Raw genomic sequence first — 17,688 nt, 5'->3', positions numbered from 1 at the left:
CATTGATGTTTCTATTTCTCTCTCCTTCTCCCTTCCTCACTCTGAAATCAATAAAATACTTTTAAAAAAGGAAAAAAAGAAAAGAAAAACTATCCTCCTGTTATAAAGACTAACTACTAATACTTCCCTGAAGTTCATTTATAGAAACAAAACGGGAACTGGAATAATCTGGAAAAACCCCCAGAAAAATACTCAGTTACCTTAGTCACCACTGTGTAAGCCCCTAGAAAGAACTATTAACTTTAAATATTCGAACAGCATCCTGGGAATACAACACATAATAATAATGAGAATAGCTTATGTTTGTTGTAAGGTTCACTACTGGGGAAAAACTGTGCTATGTCCTTTAAATGCAGTATCTCCACTACTCTGTAGCAAACTCTGAGGTCAATACAGTATAATCTCCCATTTTCCAGATGAGAAAACTGTGGCAGAGAAAAATAAAAGAACTCGATAGGGTCACAAGATAGGCGTGGCAGAATAAGGATTTGGGCCCACAAGGTCTAATTCCCAGAGCTTGCACCCTTAAATCCTGCATAATATTTCATGTCACATCTAAGCTCCAATTACACTTACTGTGCGTCTCCCGTGTATGTGGGTCCATTCAAATCCTCAAAAGAAAGTCAATGTCTCATGTTGACCGTGGTGCCCAAAGAAAGGCGTAAACATCTGAATGATACTTAGGCCAAGTAATACATCTTGCCATTTTAAGCTAAACTGGCTTAAATTGAAATTCCCAGAGGCTGAGCCCCGTTGGCACTATATTTAACTCATGGAGGAGGGAAGTTGGTGCCCTGCTGAGGGTAGACAAAAAAAAAATTTTTTAAATCTGTTTTCTCAAAAGCTTGACAAAAATCTGTGTTTGTGTGTTCATATCTACATTACCCCGTTTGCTCAATAGACATATAGTTAGTTAACAAACATGTAGGTTATATCAAAACAAAACTAGGTTACCTTTTTCAGGTCAATAAGCCCGCTAACACTTTGGGAGCGACTGCGTACCAGGCTCTGAAAACCCTGCGGTCTCACCCCCTTCTGCAGGTCGAGAAGTGACCACCGGCGATTTGTACGTAATCCCTTCACCGTGTACACCCCAAACTAATATATTCTTGCATGCCAACTGTAACTGAAGAACTTGAAAACGTTTTTAAAGTTGCAACTCGGCGGGGCCGCGCAGCTCCGGCCTCTCTGGGTCGTGTGTGAATCGGCTCCAGCCCGGCGCCGGCCGCGGGCCCGGGCGGCGCACAGCAGCGTCTGCGCTCGGGAGCCCAGCTGACTGGCACGCGCCCCAGTTTTCCAAGTTTGGGCTTTTCTGTGGGTTCGTGTTTTTTCCGTTCTTAAACCCCAAACCGGTGTGCTGGCTGGCGACCTGGTGGGACGTGGCTCGGTCACACGTCTCTCGGTAAATTCCTGGGATGTAACTTGTTTTCCTGGGCGGGGGGTAGGGCGGCGCTAGACCCGGCGAAGGCTCCGGCGCGGGCGACGCGCGGGGGAGGCCAGGCCCCGGGTCCCTCGGCCGCGCCACCTCGCGCCGGCCCGCTGCCCGCTGCCCGCTGCCCGCTGCCCGCTGCCCGCTGCCCGCTGCCCGCTGCCCGCTGCCCGCTGCCCGGCGGCGCGCGCGCTGTGCGACGGCGGCGGGGACGCGCACGGGCGCGCGCACGGCGGGGTCGGCCGCGGGGACGCGCGCAAGCCCGCAGGCGGCGCAGACGGACGCGCGCAGGGGGCCGCGAGGGCCGCGCGGGCGGCGGTGGCCTCGCCCCCCCCCTCGAGAGGGCCTGGCCCGCGGGGCTTCCTCCTTCCGGCGCCGCGGCCGCCTCTTCCCGGGCGGGCGGGCGGGTGGGCGTCGCGGGGCCTGCGGGCGGCGGGCTTCCCGCTCGCGGACGCCGGACGCGCGCCCTCCGCCCCCAGCCCCGAGAGGCGGTGCCGCGCTCCGCCTCAGGGCCGCGAAAGGGCTCCGACTCCACGCAGGGTGAGCGCGGGACGGGCGGGGGCCGGGTCCCGCGGATGCCCACGCCCCGACCCCCAGGGCGCCCGGGGGGACGGAAAGATCGGGGTGAACGGGCGTTTCTCCGCGAGCAGCATCCCGGTGTGGTTGGCGGCGTGAGGACCTCCCCGGTTGGCGGGGTGAATGGAAGAACCTTCCTCGCGTTGATTGTGCGGTGAGGCGGCGCCCTCGCCGCGGGATGCTGGGCTCGCCGGGATTATGGACGCTCGGTGATCTGTCATTGACTTCTTTCATTCTTGCCTGAGATTTTTGCACTTGTAATTGCGGGCGGAAAGAGGAAGAAAATGTTCCGCTCGGGTGCACGGAGCATGCAGGGGAGGGGGACCACGTGCATGCGACCTTTCCTGAAGGCACCGTTTTGGTGGGTGAGCGGGAAGGGGTGGTTGCAAATGCAGGGCTCCTGCCTGCCAGACGGGCTGCAGGGTGCTCTCGGCTCCGGTTTGGCCAGTCCCCGAGGCCTGTCGGAAGTTGAGGCTGAGGCATTGGTTTCTGCACGTCTGGCTGGCGAGATGAACCAGGTTTTCCAAAGCTGTCGTTTTTGTTTTCCACGCCTGCCAAAGGCGCGAGGGGCCGGCGGCGAATGGAAAGCGGCGCAGCCAGGTTCTGGGTAGCTGAGCGGGAGCGCTGACATAAAGGGGTTTTTGTCTGAAATACCCAAAGTCTGGGGCTTTGAGCCATAAAGAGTTGGGTATTGGTCAGTGGGAACTGCCAGGGTGAAATGTCTCAGGCATTTTTAAAATTAGGCAGCTGAGTTTAGCTCCTGCTTGCCGATCTCCAGCCACCTACACTTACTCTTTTCAGTGACTGGGTGAAAGAGAAAAGTCACAGAGAGAGAAACGGGTCTTCTCCCTCTTCCCCCTCAAGGAGAGGGCATAATAGCCCGTCTCGGGTTAAAATGGAAAGAAAAATCTTTTCCATCTTTGCTCTTGACCCTGAAGAAAAGAATCTCAAAGAAATACCCAAGAGAAAAATTCTTCCCTTCCCTGGAGTGAAAACTGAAGTGCTTGCAAAACTGAACAAAGAGAGGAAAGAATTAGTGAATATCCTAGGCCATCTGCTGTTACAGAAAGATCAGTTTTCAAATGCTTGAGGTTATACAATGAGAAGGTGGGAGAGAAGCAGAAATGGAAACGGGAGAGAGGTGAAGGCAGGGCCTTAGAGATTGCAGAAGCCAAGAGAGTCTATTTTCTCCTGAAGCGGGTCTGGAAGAATCTGGATTTGAGCACATAAAGCTTAATCTTCTGATCTTTGGGAAATCGCTTTTAATTTTCACATTGAATCCTTAAGAGTCGAGGGAAGCGCAGCTGGACTGTGCTACATGCATCCCAGGCAGCTTGGGTTGTATGTGTGCTAAATGAGTGGTATGTTTATTTTGTCAGATAATTCTGTTAAATCTGTAATCTCTCTAATTCTATGAGTTTGACTTATTTCTAGTTACTCATTTATGATATGACATTTGGCTAGAATTTGCCAGGGTGTTAAAGCTTGGAGAAATGCAAAACCCAGAGAACACCTCGCATTGGAAGATTTGATCATACACAGGAATTCTTTACCCAATATCAAACACATAGAACAAGTATAATAGGATTTGGTTATTTTTGCTACAAAACATGTTTCATTTTCCATACTACCTTGCAAGGGCAGTCTTTTAAACAGCTAGCTCTTTGGGTACATTTAGAAAGCTTGTTCATTTACCAAGAAATCCAAATATTACCCACCTTTGTAAGAGACCTGTTGTGCAACATGCACTTGAAAAATCAAAGTGGTTAACTATTTCCCAAGTATAAACAAGTTGTGTTAAGTAAGTTGAGCTTGGCACTTCCAATAGTGCTTACCGGTTTTTTAATTTTCCCATACAGAGACAGGAGGAGGCAAGAACCTCGGGCAAAGCAAGTACTGCAGGGAAATGTGGACCCCAGGCCTCAGAAGGTGCGTGAAGAACGCGAGTTCACTAGTTCCTTGAGACTTGCACTATTTAGTATTCTTACTGCCTGCTTTCTTGCTCATGTGGAGTTTTAGGAAAATTAAAACTCTTCAGTAGGAGTATGTACACGTATATTTAGCAGAAGTGTTTTCTTAAATATAATAATGGCAGCAAGCCTGAGCTGGAGATTAGTTGAGTTTAGTACCTGCTAAGAGAAGTGCCTGACGTGCAGTGAGCCCTACACAGGCATTTGCTTATGATTTGTTTACTATCATTATCCATGAGAATCTGTCTTAACCTCACATCTGTCCTGCGTTAGGACAGATATGATTATAGATGATCGGTCATTCCAAGGTGGTAAATTGTAATGACAACGGCCAAGTAGACAAAGGGAATTTCTGAACTTAGACTGAGAGAAACCCTAACTGTGAATATAAAAATCGTAGTGACCATAATAGAACTTTATATATATTATGAATTCATATGCAGTGTTTCATTTTATGAAGTTATAATTTAATAATTTTATTGATTAGGTAATACGTTTTAGTTCAAATGCAAAGGCATAAAAAAGTTGACTTGTTTGTAGAATGTCCCCCATTGCTCCAGCCCTCAGCTGTCTAGTTTCCCTTCTCCCTGTGAGTCCTCCCAGGGTTACCAGTTCCTTGTGCTGTACTGGATCATTTTCATAGTTTTCTTTAGTGTCTGGATATGTTTTGGAAGAATGTTTTAGAAACTGAACACTAAACATGTGATCCTTCCCCTGGGGTTCGTGTGTGATGGGGGTGGCGACCCAGGAGTTTCCATCTCAGTAAAGGGCCATTGACAGGATTCTTCACAGAGGCATGAGGGACATGGGCCTCCTTGCTGCTCTTGGGACTCTGGGATCCAGACTAAGCTCTTCACGCAGGTGGCTGTATTATTTGTTTCCGCATTCTGTTCTGCCTCTTCTCAGCATCACCCCCTCCTAGAGGTCCTCCCTTGGTCCCTTACTCTGCTTTGTTACTGTCAATGGCATTGAGTGCCCTATACATTAATGGCTCTGTTTGTTTATGTCCTGTCTTCCTCTGTTCACACCAAGCACAGTGAGAGTAGGGAGTGTGTATCACCTTACATATCCCTAGGGCCTAGAAAAACTCCTGGCCTGGAATAGGCACTTGGTAAATATTGCTGAATGAATGGCATTTGGAAAAAAGCTGTTTTAAACAGTTAGATGGGCTTATTTACCACAGGCTTTTTCAGAACCTTTAATAAGCAAATGTGCATGGCAGAAGTGGAGCGTGGCAGGTGGGAGTCAAGCTCTTCAGCAAAATTCAGAAAGGCTTTGCGGTTTTGGGTGACAACTCAAACACCGGGGAAAAAAGCCGCTGGCAGGAAAGTGATTGGCCAGCTGCGCAAAATGGATTTACAAGCATCATTTTGAAAATGTAGGGGAGGGAGAATTTGTACCAAAAGATGGTAATACAGGCATAGCTCATTTTATTGTGCTTTGCTTTATTGCACTTTATAGATGTTGTGTTTTTTATAATTTGAAGGCAAGACCCTCCATCAGCAAAAAGATTATGACTCGCTTTATTGTAGTCCTCACTTTATTGAGGTGGTCTGGGACTGATCCCACAATACTCCGAGGTGTACCTGTAGTGCCAAACCCATTGTTAGTAATTACCAATGTGTAAAATATGTGCTTTCTTTTAGTTTAGAGAGAGAGAGAGAAACAGAATAGTATTTCTTGTATGTTCAGTTATGTTCTTGCTCTCCTACCCCTGCTTTCCCCCTAAGGTCTTAAGGTCCTTAAACACCAGTTTCTCCTTACTGATTTTAAAGAGCCCAACCCTGTGACGTGGCCTTAGATCCTGCCACCTTGACATGTGAAAATCTTCTTTAATGACTGGAAATAGGAAAACTCTGAAGATGGATATGCTGAGTCCTCGGGGTCTGGGGGACCCTGTTCAGAGCAGCACACCATGACCACAGGGGACCTGGGGCACACTCAAGTTTGCCACCATTAGCTGCAAGAGGCACTTGGGGAGTTGCCTCCTTGAACAAAGGAGAGTTAATTACAGAAAATGTCAGGCTTTTTAAAGGCCATTTGTCACCGGGCTTCAAGGAGAACAGCCATTGAGAAGGACTGTTGATTTCAAGCCCAGTCTCTCTGCAGACAGAAATAGTGAGCCTTGTGGGTGTCACCCTTGGATAGGAGGTAAACTCCATGGAGAACATGTGTGTTCAAAGAAACAATGCAGACAGTGGGGCAGGGTTAAAGGAGCTGGGTGAAGGGAATTTGAAATGCCTTTCTTTTTGTTTAAAACTCTGGGTCAGCCCTGGCTGGTGTGGCTCAGTGGTTAGAGTGTTGGCCTGCGAATCGAAGGATTGTGGGTTTGATTCCTGGTCAAGGGCATGTACCTGGGTTGCGCGTTCACTCCTTGCCCTGAGTCAGGGCATGTGTGGGAGGCAACCAGTCAATGTGTCTCTCTCACATTGATGTTTCTCTCTCTCTCTCCATCTCTTACTCCCCCTCCCCCCTGCTTCCTCTCTCCCCCTCTGAAAAGCAATACTCATATGACGAAAAAATATGCTTGTGAGGATTAACAACTGCAACAACAAAAAAAAGCTGAGTCAAATTATCATGATTGTTCCAAGGTCAGACCAAACCCTGATTCTACAGTCAGTTACCTATAGTTGGAAGGACTGAAAAAGAGGGTAAATGGGAACAGTGGTGGAGGTCTTTGATTCTAATTAACTTTAAGCCATTTTTTTAGGGCTCTGATATAATTCCAATCATTGATAGACTCTAGTTGGCAGATACTCTTTTGCTACTAACTTTCCTTCTTATAATGGAAAGAAGTGTTATAAAAATGTCTATTATGTTAAAATGCCTAGAATCTGCATTTTAACAAGATTCCCCAGGGGATTCCTTTGGTCATTAAAATTTGAGAGGGGCTGAGGGCCTGGACCATCAGGTCTGTCCTGGCTGCTCATTAGAATCATGGACTGAGCTTTAAAAACCCTCCCAGGATCCATTTCCAGAGATTTGTCTTGTCTTGGCTCAGGTGATCTTGGGGCTCAGGGCATTGCTATATATTTTTAAACCCCCTAGGTGATTCTGCTATACAGCCAGGGCTTGCAACCACTGCCCTAAACATAAACTCAGACACCATTAGGTAGCTGTCTAGATTCAGAATGCATGTGTCACAAAGCAAAAACATGCCATGCCTAACTGGACGTACCACTGTTTAGAATTCATAAAAACCCAACCCATCATATATTATGGATCTTACTGGTTCATCCTCTGGTTTTAGGGACCTAGATGACGATGTATGATGTGGAACACTTAGCTGGGCTTGCTTTTGCCTGGTAGAATATTCCTGCTCCTTTGATGGAAATGGCCTTGAGACTGAAGAGTGGCTTAGTGGACAGTTGCACTTTACATCTTTGTGTTGCCAGAGAAATGATTTCAAAATTTAAGTTAGATCACGATACTACCACCCCTCTTCTCTTGTAAAGCTCCCTCCGGTGGCTTTCCATTGCTCACAAGGTAGAAACCAAATTCTGTAACAGCTCTGCAAGACCCGACATTGTCTGATCACATCTGCTTAGGCTCCTCTGTAGCCAAGCTCTGGAAACTCCAGCCATGCGGCCTTCCTTCAGTTACTCGGGGCCCCCCAGCTTGCGCCCTCCTACTTCTGGGCCTGTGTTCCATGCTGTTCCCCTGTCCTGGAGCCCTGCCCCTTCACCTCCTTAGGTAATTATGCCATCCCCAACCTGTCCACCCAGGTCATGTCCCTTTGTATTGTCCTCTCACAGCGCCACATCCCTCTGCCTCATATCACTTCTTGGGTAGATTCTTTCATGCATGTCGGTCTCTCCATTGGACTGCAGGCTCCATAAGGACATGAACTGGTTTGGACTCAGTATTATGTCCCTGCCCCTGTTCTGTTGGATGGATGAATATACCTTATATGATGACCTTGGTAAATATAATTAGTTTTAGGTTGTGTCCTTTTAAAAGTATATGCAGCTGCCTAGCCGGAGTGGCTCAGTTGGTTGAGTGTCGTCCTGTGCACTGAGAGGTTGCCAGTTCGATTCCCGGTCAGGGCACATGCCCGAGTTGTGGGTTTAATCCCCAGTTGGCACATATGGAAGACGATTGATTGATGTTTCTCACATCAGTGTTTCCCCCCTCCCTTCCTCCCCCCTAGCCCCCACTCCATCTCTCCCTTCCTCTCTCTAAGCATGTCCTTGTATAAGGATTTTAAAAAAGTATATGCAGCTGTATGTCTACTCCTGCTTGCCTTTGTGTGTTGTAAACTGTAGAGATACGCGACCTGAGGGGAGGGAGTATTTTGAGAGGGACCAGGCATTTGCCTTACTGCTACTGGTTGGCCCATATAGCATGCGACTTAGAGAACAAGTCCCAGTTTACCTAAATTTTTAACCAGCTTACCTTGACAGCGTTTTTGCTTGAGTCTGTGTAAAAATTATGAATTTTCTTGTGATACCATGAGGAAGATAAAAAGCTAAGTGTTTAAAAATTGTGCATCTCCCCATGCTGGGCTTCACCACCGGCTGTATCTGCATAGACAATGAAAGCGTCCTTACGTAGTGCAGGAGCTCCCTGCAGGTCCCAGGTAAACCCGCCTTTCCACCTACCCCAGTCTGCCCTGCCTGCCTTAATCTGGGCAGGGAAGACCACCGTCCGAAGCCCCTGCTGCTGTGTCTATCAGAGGAGTGGTTTCAGATGTAGTAAAAATGTAAGCACCCAGATAGAGGGGCAGCTCTGGAGACGCAAGGGATTAGGCCCAGCAGGGGCATGCAGGGGCAGCAGCCTTATTTGTGCACCTGATTTCCTATTAAAAGATTCAAGTACATCAAAGCTATTAGATCTGCGTGTCTATAAACAGGTATTTGTTATATTATCCTCTGTACTTTATGCTTTAAATATTACATCATTTTAAAAACCGAAAAGCAATGAGGACAGAGGTGTGTTTACTAAATATTCAGATACACATTGACTTTGTCACTTCATACCAATTTTTCCCAGCTAGGAAAGTACTTACCATCATTTCCCCACCTTACAAAGTGGGAAGAAAACAGCATTTGGTAGAAGTGAGGCAGAAAAAAATTAAACCACAGAAATAAAAACAGTAGGGTCCATGTGCATAGGTAGCGTTTTCTATATTTTATTGGTTTTTATTATAAAATGGGTTCATGTTTATTGCAAAAATGTTTTTAAAATACAGAACTGTACAAAGCAAAAAATAACTCCACTCATCCTCTCAAGATTTTATTCTGTGTATTACATATATGTGTATGTTTGCATGTATATATAATCACATACATTGACACATGTAATTTTTTAACAAATAGGATGTATTCAGTTCTGCAACTTTTCCTTTTTTGTTTACTGATATATCTTGACACTTTGGATCTGTGTCATTTGCGCCCCTATCAGCACAGAGTTTTATTTAAAATTCAAAAACCTTTTCTTGGACTTCAGCAGGATTTATTAACCTTCCATTCAGTATGTTTTAAGTTGTATGTCTATTCAGAAGCATGTAAGTGCCGTGACTTATAAATTATAATTTTATTTTCAAGTAATACTGAAGCCCTAGTAGCTTATTTTCTAGCCTCAGTTAATGAGTATTAAATATGTAACTGCTCTCATGTGGAGACTGAAGAAATATTTTGAAGTTGAAAGGGGGGCATCATATTTAGAGACTTTAGTTTGGAAGGTGTTGGGTTGAAGGTTGGGCAAGGTGTCTGCTAAAGTGCTTTCAATTCTCCTAAGTGTTCCTAATAAGTTTCTTTTTTTTTTCCAATTTTTTTTACTATTTTATAAATTGAGTTTATTGGGGTGACATTGTTAATAAAATTATATAGGTTTCAGGTATACAATTCGAAATTCATCATCAGTATATTGTATTGTGTGTTTTGGTAAGTCAAGTCAAGACTCCTCCCACCACCATTTATCCCCGCTTTACCTTCTTCTACCCCTCCCACACCCCCTTCCCTCTGGTAATCACCGTATGGTTATCTTGTGTCCAGGAGTCTTTCTGTTTTTCCTTTGCTTAATCCCTTCACCCTTCTCACCCAGCTCCCAACCCCTCCCCTCTTGACAGCTGTCAGTCTGTTCTCTGTATCTATGAGATACAGCTGTCAGTCTGTCCTCTGTCTCCACTTTGTTAGTTTATTTTACTATTAGATTTCACATATAAGTGAAATCATATGGTACTTGTCTTTCTCTGACTGGCTTATTTCATTTAGCATAATACACTCCAGGTCCATCCATACTGTCACCAGAGATACACTTTCCTTCTTTCTAATGGCTGAGTAATATCCCTAGGTGTAAATGTCCCACAGCTTTCCTTTTCACTCATCTACTGATGGGCACTTGGGCTGCTTCCAAATCTTGGCCATTGTAAATAATGCTGCAATGAACATAGGGGAGTATATATTCTTTCAAATTAGGTTTCTTTGGATATATTCCCAGAAGTGGAATTGCTGGGTCATAAGGCAGTTCCATTTTTAATTTTTTGAGATAACTCCATACTGCTTTGACAGTGGTTGCACCAGTCTGCATTCCCACCAGCAGTGTGCTAGGGTTCCCATTTCCCCACATCCTCACCAACGCTTGTTTGTTGAATTATTGATGGCAGCCATTCCGACAGGTGTGCGGTAATATCTCATTGTAAGTTTTTTTTGTTGTTTTCCTTTTAATATATCTTTATTGATTTCAGAGAGAGGAAGGGAGAGGGAGAGAGAGAGAAACATCAGTGATGAGAGAGTCGTCATTGATCGGCTGCCTCCTGACTGCCCCCAACTGGGGATCGAGCCCACAACCCAGGCATGTGCCCTGACCCGGAATCTCCTGGACCCTCAGATTCAACATCTGAGCCACGCCTAGCCAGGCATCATTGTGGTTTTAATTTTCATTTCTCTGATAATTAGTCACCATGAGCAACGTTTCATATATCTATTGGATATCCGTATGTCCTCTGGAGAAGTGTCTATTCAGGTCCTTTGCCCATTTCTTAATTGGATTATTATTTTGGTGTTGAGTTTTATAACTTCCATATAAATTTTGGATATTAAGCCCTTATCAGATGTGTCAGTTCTTCCATTCAGTGGGTTGTCTTTTCATTTTGTTGATGATTTCCTTTGCTGCACAAAAACTTTTTAGTCTGATGTAGTCTCATTTGTTTATTTTTTCTTTCGTTTCCCTTGCCCAAGGCAATATATCAGAAAAAATATTGCTATGAGAAATGTTCAAGATTTTACTGTCTATGTTTTCTTCTAGGATTATTTCTCCATAATAATAGAGACTAACATTTAAGTCTCTAATCCATTTTGAGTTTATTCTTGTGTATGGTATAAGAAGGTGGTCTAGTTTTATTTTTTTTTGCAAGTATCTGTCCAATTTTTCCAACACCATTTATTGAATAGACTGGTAAACCCCATCGCATGTTTCTGCCTCCACTGTCAAATATTAATTGACTATAAAGTTGTGGGTTTATTTCTGGGCTCTTTATTATGTTCTATTGATCTGTATTGTATTGATTGCTATGGCCTTATACTATACTTTGATATCAGATAGTGTGATTAGTCCAACTTTTTCTTTCTCAAGATTTCTGTGGCTATTCAGGGTCATTTTTGGTTCCATATAAATTTTTGAAATATTTGTTCTAGTTCTGTGAAATATGCCATTGGTATCTTGATAGGAATTGTGTTGAATCTATAGATTGCTTTGGATAGTATGGGACATTTTAATATTGTTAATTCTTATCCATGAACATGGTATATGCTCCCACTTATTTGTATATTCTTCTGTTTCTTTCTTCAGTGATTTATAATTTTCCAAGAACAGGTCTTTTACATCCTTTGTTAAATGTATTCCTAGGTATTTTTTTTTTTAGGCAATTGTAAATGGGTTCGTGTTCTTAGTTTCCCTTTCTAATAGTTTTTTATTGGTCTATACAAATGCAACTGATTTCTACATATTTATTTTGTATCCTGATACTTTACTGAATTCATTGATCAGTTCTAGTAGTTTTTTGGTTGAATCCTTAGGGTTCTCTGTAAACAGTATCATGTCATCTGCAAAAATGACAGTTTTACTTCTTCCTTTCCAATTTGAATGCCTTTTATTTATTCTTCTTGTATGATTGCTGTGGCTGGGAATTCCAGTACTATGTTGAATTAGAGTGGTGGAAGCAAACATTCCTGTCTTGTTCCTGTTCTTAAGGGCAACGCTTTTAGTTTTTGCCTATTGAGTATGATCTTGACTGTGAGTTTGTCATATATAGTCTTTATTACATTGAAGTATGTATTCTCTATTCTCACTCTTCTGAGAGTTTTTATCATAAATGGGTGATGGATTTTATCCAATGCTTTGTCTGCATCTATTGGTATGAGCATGTGGTTTTTATCCTTCATTTTGTTTATGTGATGTATAATGTTTATTGATTTACAGATATTGTACCAACCTAGCATCCCCAGAATAAATCCCACTTGATCATGGTGTATGACCTTTTTAATGTATTTCTGGATCTGGTTTGCTAATGTTTTGTTGAGGATTTTAGAATCTATATTTATTAGGAATATTGGCCTAAATTTTTCTTTCTTTGTAGAGTCTTTATCTGGTTTTGGAATTAGGATAATGCTGGCCTCATAAAATGAGCTTGGGAGTGTTTCCTCCTCTTGACATTTTTGGAATAGTTTGAGAAGGATAGGTTTTAGTTCTTTGAATGTTTGGTAAAATTTACCTGTGAAGCCATCCAGTCTAGGACTTTTATTTGTTGAGAAGTTTTTGTTGTTTTTTTAAATTACTGCTTCAGTTTCACTAGTTGTAATATGGCTATTCAGATTCTCTGATTCTTCCCAATTCAGTTTGGGAAGATTGTACATTTCTACGAATTTATTCATTTCTTCCAGACTGTCCAATTTGTTGGCATATAATCGTTCGTAATATTTTCTTACAATTCTTTGTATTTTTTTGGTGTCAATTGTTACTTCTCTTTCATTTCTGATTTCATTTATTTGGGTCTTCTTTTTTTCTTGGTTGGTCTGGTTAAAGGTTTCTCAGTTGTGTTTATGTTTCCAAAGAACCAGCTCTTGGTTTTATTGATCTTTTGTATTGTTTTTTTTTTAGACTCTATTTTGTTTATTTCTGCACTGATCCTTCTTATTTCCTTCCCTCTACTCACTTTAAGATTTATTTGTTGTTGTTTTTTCCAGTTCCTTTAAGTGTAAAGTTAGATTGTTTATTTGAGATTTTTCTTGTTTCTTGAGGTAAGCCTGTAATTCTGTGAATTTCCCTTTTATGACTGCCTTTGCTGTGTCCCATAGATTTTGAGTTGTTGTGTACTCATTTTCATTTGTTTCAAGGTATATTTTGGTTTCTTCCTTGATCTCATTGTTAATCCATTCATTGTTTAGTAATGTTATTTAGCCTCCAGTCTTTGTGTGTTTTTCAGTTTTTTCCCTGTGGTTGATTTCTAGTTTCAAACTATTATGATCAGAGAAGATGCTTGATATGATTCAGAGTTCTTAAATTTATTGAGACTTGTTTTGTGTCCTAATGTGGTTTATCCTAGAAAATATTCTATGTGCACTTGAAAAGAATGTATATTCTGCTGCTTTGGGGTGAAATGCTCTGAAGATATCAGTTAAATCCATCTGGTCTAGTATGTCATTTAAGGCGTCACTTTCCTTGTTGATTTTCTGTCTAGAAGATCTATCCATTGATATCAATGGGGTGTTAAAGCTTTCTACTATGATTGTATTACTGTCAGTCTGCCCTTTTATGTTCATAAAAATTTGCTTTTGAAATTTAGGTGTTCCTGCCCTAGCCACTTTGGCTCAGTAGTTATAGCATTTGGCCCACGGACTGAAGGGTCCCAAATTTGATTCCAACCAAGGGCATGTACCTCAGTTGCAGGCTGGATCCCCAGCCCCAGTCAGGGTGTGTGCAGGAGGCAACCAGTCATTGTGTCTCTCTACATCAATGTTTCTCTCCCCCCCCCCACGCTCCTGAAAAGAAATGGAAAAAATGTTCTCAGGTGAGGATTAAAAAAAATAAAATTTAGGTGCTCCTATGTTGGGTACATAAATGTTTACAAGAATTATATCCTCTTGTTGGACTGCTCCTTTTGTCATTATGTAGTGTCCTTCTTTGTCTCTTACTATGGCCTTTGTTTTAAAGTTTATTTTGACAGATATATTGTTGCTACCCCAGCTTTTTTTTCCATTTCCATTTGCATGAAATATCTTTTTCCATCCCTTTACTTTTAGTCTGTGTGTATCTTTCATTCTGAGGTGAGTCTCTTATAGACAGCATGTATATGGGTCTTGCTTTCTTATCCATTCAGCTACCCTGTGTCTTTTGATTGGAGCATTTAAGTCATTTACATTTAAAGTGATTATCAATAGATATGTGTTTATTGCCATTTTATTCTTTTAACTATGTTCTTTTGTGTGTTTTTTTCTCCTTCTTCTTCTACTTCTTAAAGTAGTCCCTTTAACATTTCTCATAATACTAGTTTGATAGTAACAAACTCCTTTAGCTTTTTCTTGTCTGTGAATCTCTTTATTTCTCCTTCAATTTAAAATGATAGCCTTGCTTGGTAAAGTAGTCTTGGTTGTAGGTCCTTTCTTTTCATCCCTTTGAATATTTCATTCCAATCCCTTCTGGCCTGAAATGTTTCTGTTTAGAGATCAACTGAGAGAGTCTTATGGGAGCTCCCTTGTTGATAACTAACTGCTTTTTTCTTGCTGCTTTTAAGATTCTCTCTTTGTCTTTAACCTTTGCCATTTTAATTATGATATGTCTTTGTTTAGGCCTCTTTTGGTTCATCGTGTTTGGGACTCTCTGTGCTTCCTGGACTTGTATGTCTTTTTCCTTCACCATGTTAGGGAAGTTTTTGGTCATTAGTTCTTCATATAGGTTCTCGATCCCTTGCTCTCTCTTCTCCTTCAGGCACCCCTATGATGCAGATGTTGTTATGCTTCATGTTGTCCCAAAGGTCTCTTAAACTATCCTCTTTTTCATTCTTTTTGCTGCTTTGATTTGGTGGTTTTTTCTACCTTGTCTTCCAAGTCACTGATTAGATCCTCTGCTTCATTCAGCTTACTTTTAACTCCTTCCAGTGTATTCTTGATGTCAGATATAGTATTCTTCACTGACACCTCCTTGAGTCTGCCCAGACCTCTATGCCCTGGGCAAGACAGCTGACTCCTCAGCAGGGCCTAAGCTCCACAGGGTGGGGCAAGAGGGAGTTCAGAGAGTAGGGCAGTTGCTTTCCTCCAGGCTGATGCTGCTTGGAGGGGAGTGCTCCATCCAAGAATGATGGCGTCTGCAGTATGGGAGAATGACTCAGCACAGGGATCCTGGTGTCTGTCTACCCAGCTCCCTCCCAGAGTCACTAACCCCAGACTCTCCTCATCTGACTCTAGTCTGCTCCTCCCTCCCTCCACCGAAGCCCAGGGTAAGTTGGTGTGAATGAAAATTTGTGTGTTGGCCCTTTAAGAGGGTACCTGTGTCTCCTGTGGAATCCTGTCACTTTCTGACAGACAGAAACCCTGCTGCTTTTCACAGCCAGATATTATGTGGTTGCCTTTTCCTGGCTCTGGTGCTCTGGGCTGGGGAGCCTGGCTTGGCATTGTGACCCCATGCTTCTCAGGGGGAGCATCCTACAGCTGAGACATTGCTCCAGATTCTCAACCACTGTCCATGACAACGGGGCCAGCCCTTTTCACATCTCTACCCTTCCTACCAGTCTCGATGTGGCTTCTTCTGTAAATCCTTGGTTGTAAGACTCCTCTTCAGCTAGTCTTCAGTTGGTTATTCAGTTTGATTGCTGTATATTTTAGTTGTAATTTCAGCTTGGTCCTTGGAGGAGGTGATTGTAACTTCCACCTACTCTGCCACCACCTTGACATCCTTCCTAATAAGTTTCGTGGTTGATGTCATCATTCAGCAAATAACGATGGTTGACTCACCATGTGCCTGGCATTGTTCTAGTCCTTGCTTACATTCTACCCGGGAAAGAAGATGGTGAACCAGGGAAAGCATTCAAACTGTAATAGGTGCAGGGAAGGAAGTAAAACCAGGTGTGGTGATGGAGAGAGGCTTTGGGGCAGGCCAGTAGGGTGGTGATGGGCGAGCTGAATCTTCCTCTGCTGTGCAGACCCTTCTGACCTCGAATTCACAGAAGCCCAGTGCCTGGGAGGGAGTTCCCCCTCTCTGGCTGCCTGAGTGCATGCTCTGTGGCCTGCCAAGGGACCTCCTGAAGTGCATAGGGGTTGTTACCAGGCCTCAGCCTGTTCAGAGTGGCTGTACTGAAGACACTGGTCAGGATCTATGGCTGTATGCTTTAATTCCCAAGAGAAGGTTTTTGGCAGGGGCTAGAGCTTATGCATGTGAAGCTTTCCAGACCTCCTCAGCAGAGTCCCCATTTGTCCTGGGCACCCTCCCTTCCCAGTTCAGGTGGGTCACGAGGGGTCAAAGGAAGATTGGGAGCCTTGCAGCCTCTTTCTCCCAACCCCGATGCCATGGCTGGGCTTGGAAGGGGACAGGGTGCTTTAGATATCTTAACAAAAGTCACTTTAGAAATTGAACTTTTTTTGAAATAAAATTCCCATCTGAAAGAAAACATTGGAGGATATAAGTTGTAGAGGAACTGGCTTCCTGGGGAGCAGATGTTGTGGTCTTCATTTCATTATCTCCTTACTTTCATCTAGAGGTGAGCTTGGTGGGTGGACTCAAATTATATCCCTTCAAAACTAGTTCCCATTGGAAATTCAAACCATGAAAACCTCCTAAGGGCGAGCCTGATAGAAGGGTGCTCAGAGCCTGAAACCCAGAGATACACAGGTATGAGCAGAGCAAGAAGCTGAGAGTGGGCAGTGTAGGCGCCTTTGTGCTTCCTGCTCTGCAATGGAAGTGTGTCTGCGTGTGTGAGAGGTCCCCTTGTCTGTGTTCAGTGCCCTCAGCATTTAGCAAAGTGTGGATTGCAAGCTCCAGGCCACTCAGCACCATGCCTTTTTCCTCGCTTCTGAATCTTCCTGAGAACCAGTGTGCAGGAGTGGATACCTCTCTCTTCAGGTTGCATGCCACCTGCTGAATTCCTGTCTCCTTTCCCTGTACTCACTCCCCAACCCTCACTGGCCCCTTTGCTTCTGTTAGAAAAGGCCTACAGCTGGGGTTTCCCACTGTGACCGATGAGGACGGACCTCACTGAGTGTCACTGTCTTGGAGGGACAAGTTTAGTGGACTCAGGACTGCAGTACCCTGTGTCCTGGCACAGTGTATGCCTCACTTGTCTTTAGAAGGGAAGGGTTAGTAGCTTGAGTCATCTGGGATGATTTGTCTTTAGAAGGGAAGGGTTAGTAGCCTCAGTTGCCTGGGAAGGCCTTTCCTTTCTTTTCTCCTTGGGGCAGACCACCCTGGCACATTAATTTCTACCCACCACCCTTAGAAGGGTATATGTTGATTAAATTGGAAAAGGTGCTGAGACGTCAACCAGTTTATGTTCGTAGAGGGTCTGCCCCAGAATAGGTGAGTGCTGGTACATTATGTACATTTTCTCATTTAATCTCCATGACCACCCTGGAAGGAAGGCCTGATCTCAGATGGGAAATCAAGGCCCAGAGAGGTCAAGTCTCTTGCTAAGTCGCAGAGCCAGTGAGTGGCGGAACCATCCAGGTCTTTGCCTTGTGCAGTGCTGCCTCAGAGGATGACAGAGGAGAAGGGAACTTGGCTTGG

At 43.8% G+C, this 17,688-nt stretch overlaps 1 protein-coding gene across 7 annotated transcripts in view; it reads left to right on the top strand.

Annotated features, from left to right (window-relative positions):
- The first annotated feature begins 1,777 nt into the window (after positions 1-1,777).
- The window catches only part of CHST10 (carbohydrate sulfotransferase 10), a 32,397-nt gene continuing 16,486 nt past the window's right edge, over positions 1,778-17,688 (top strand). The window contains exons 1-2 of one of the 7 annotated variants that reach the window (XM_081157189.1): positions 1,778-1,969; positions 3,865-3,934. The gene's annotated coding sequence lies outside the window, so the exon portion shown is untranslated. Of the gene's footprint in view, positions 1,970-3,864; positions 3,935-15,388; positions 15,410-17,688 lie in introns of those variants that run through there. The other 6 variants (XM_081157194.1, XM_081157190.1, XM_081157195.1 and 3 more) reach the window with 6 other exon arrangements.

This window comes from Miniopterus schreibersii (genome assembly GCF_964146895.1).
Source record: "Miniopterus schreibersii genome assembly, chromosome: 13".
NCBI classification, from domain to species: domain Eukaryota; kingdom Metazoa; phylum Chordata; class Mammalia; order Chiroptera; family Miniopteridae; genus Miniopterus; species Miniopterus schreibersii.
The sequence above is the reverse complement of the archived record's forward strand: the minus strand, read 5'-3'. Positions and strand labels throughout refer to the sequence as shown.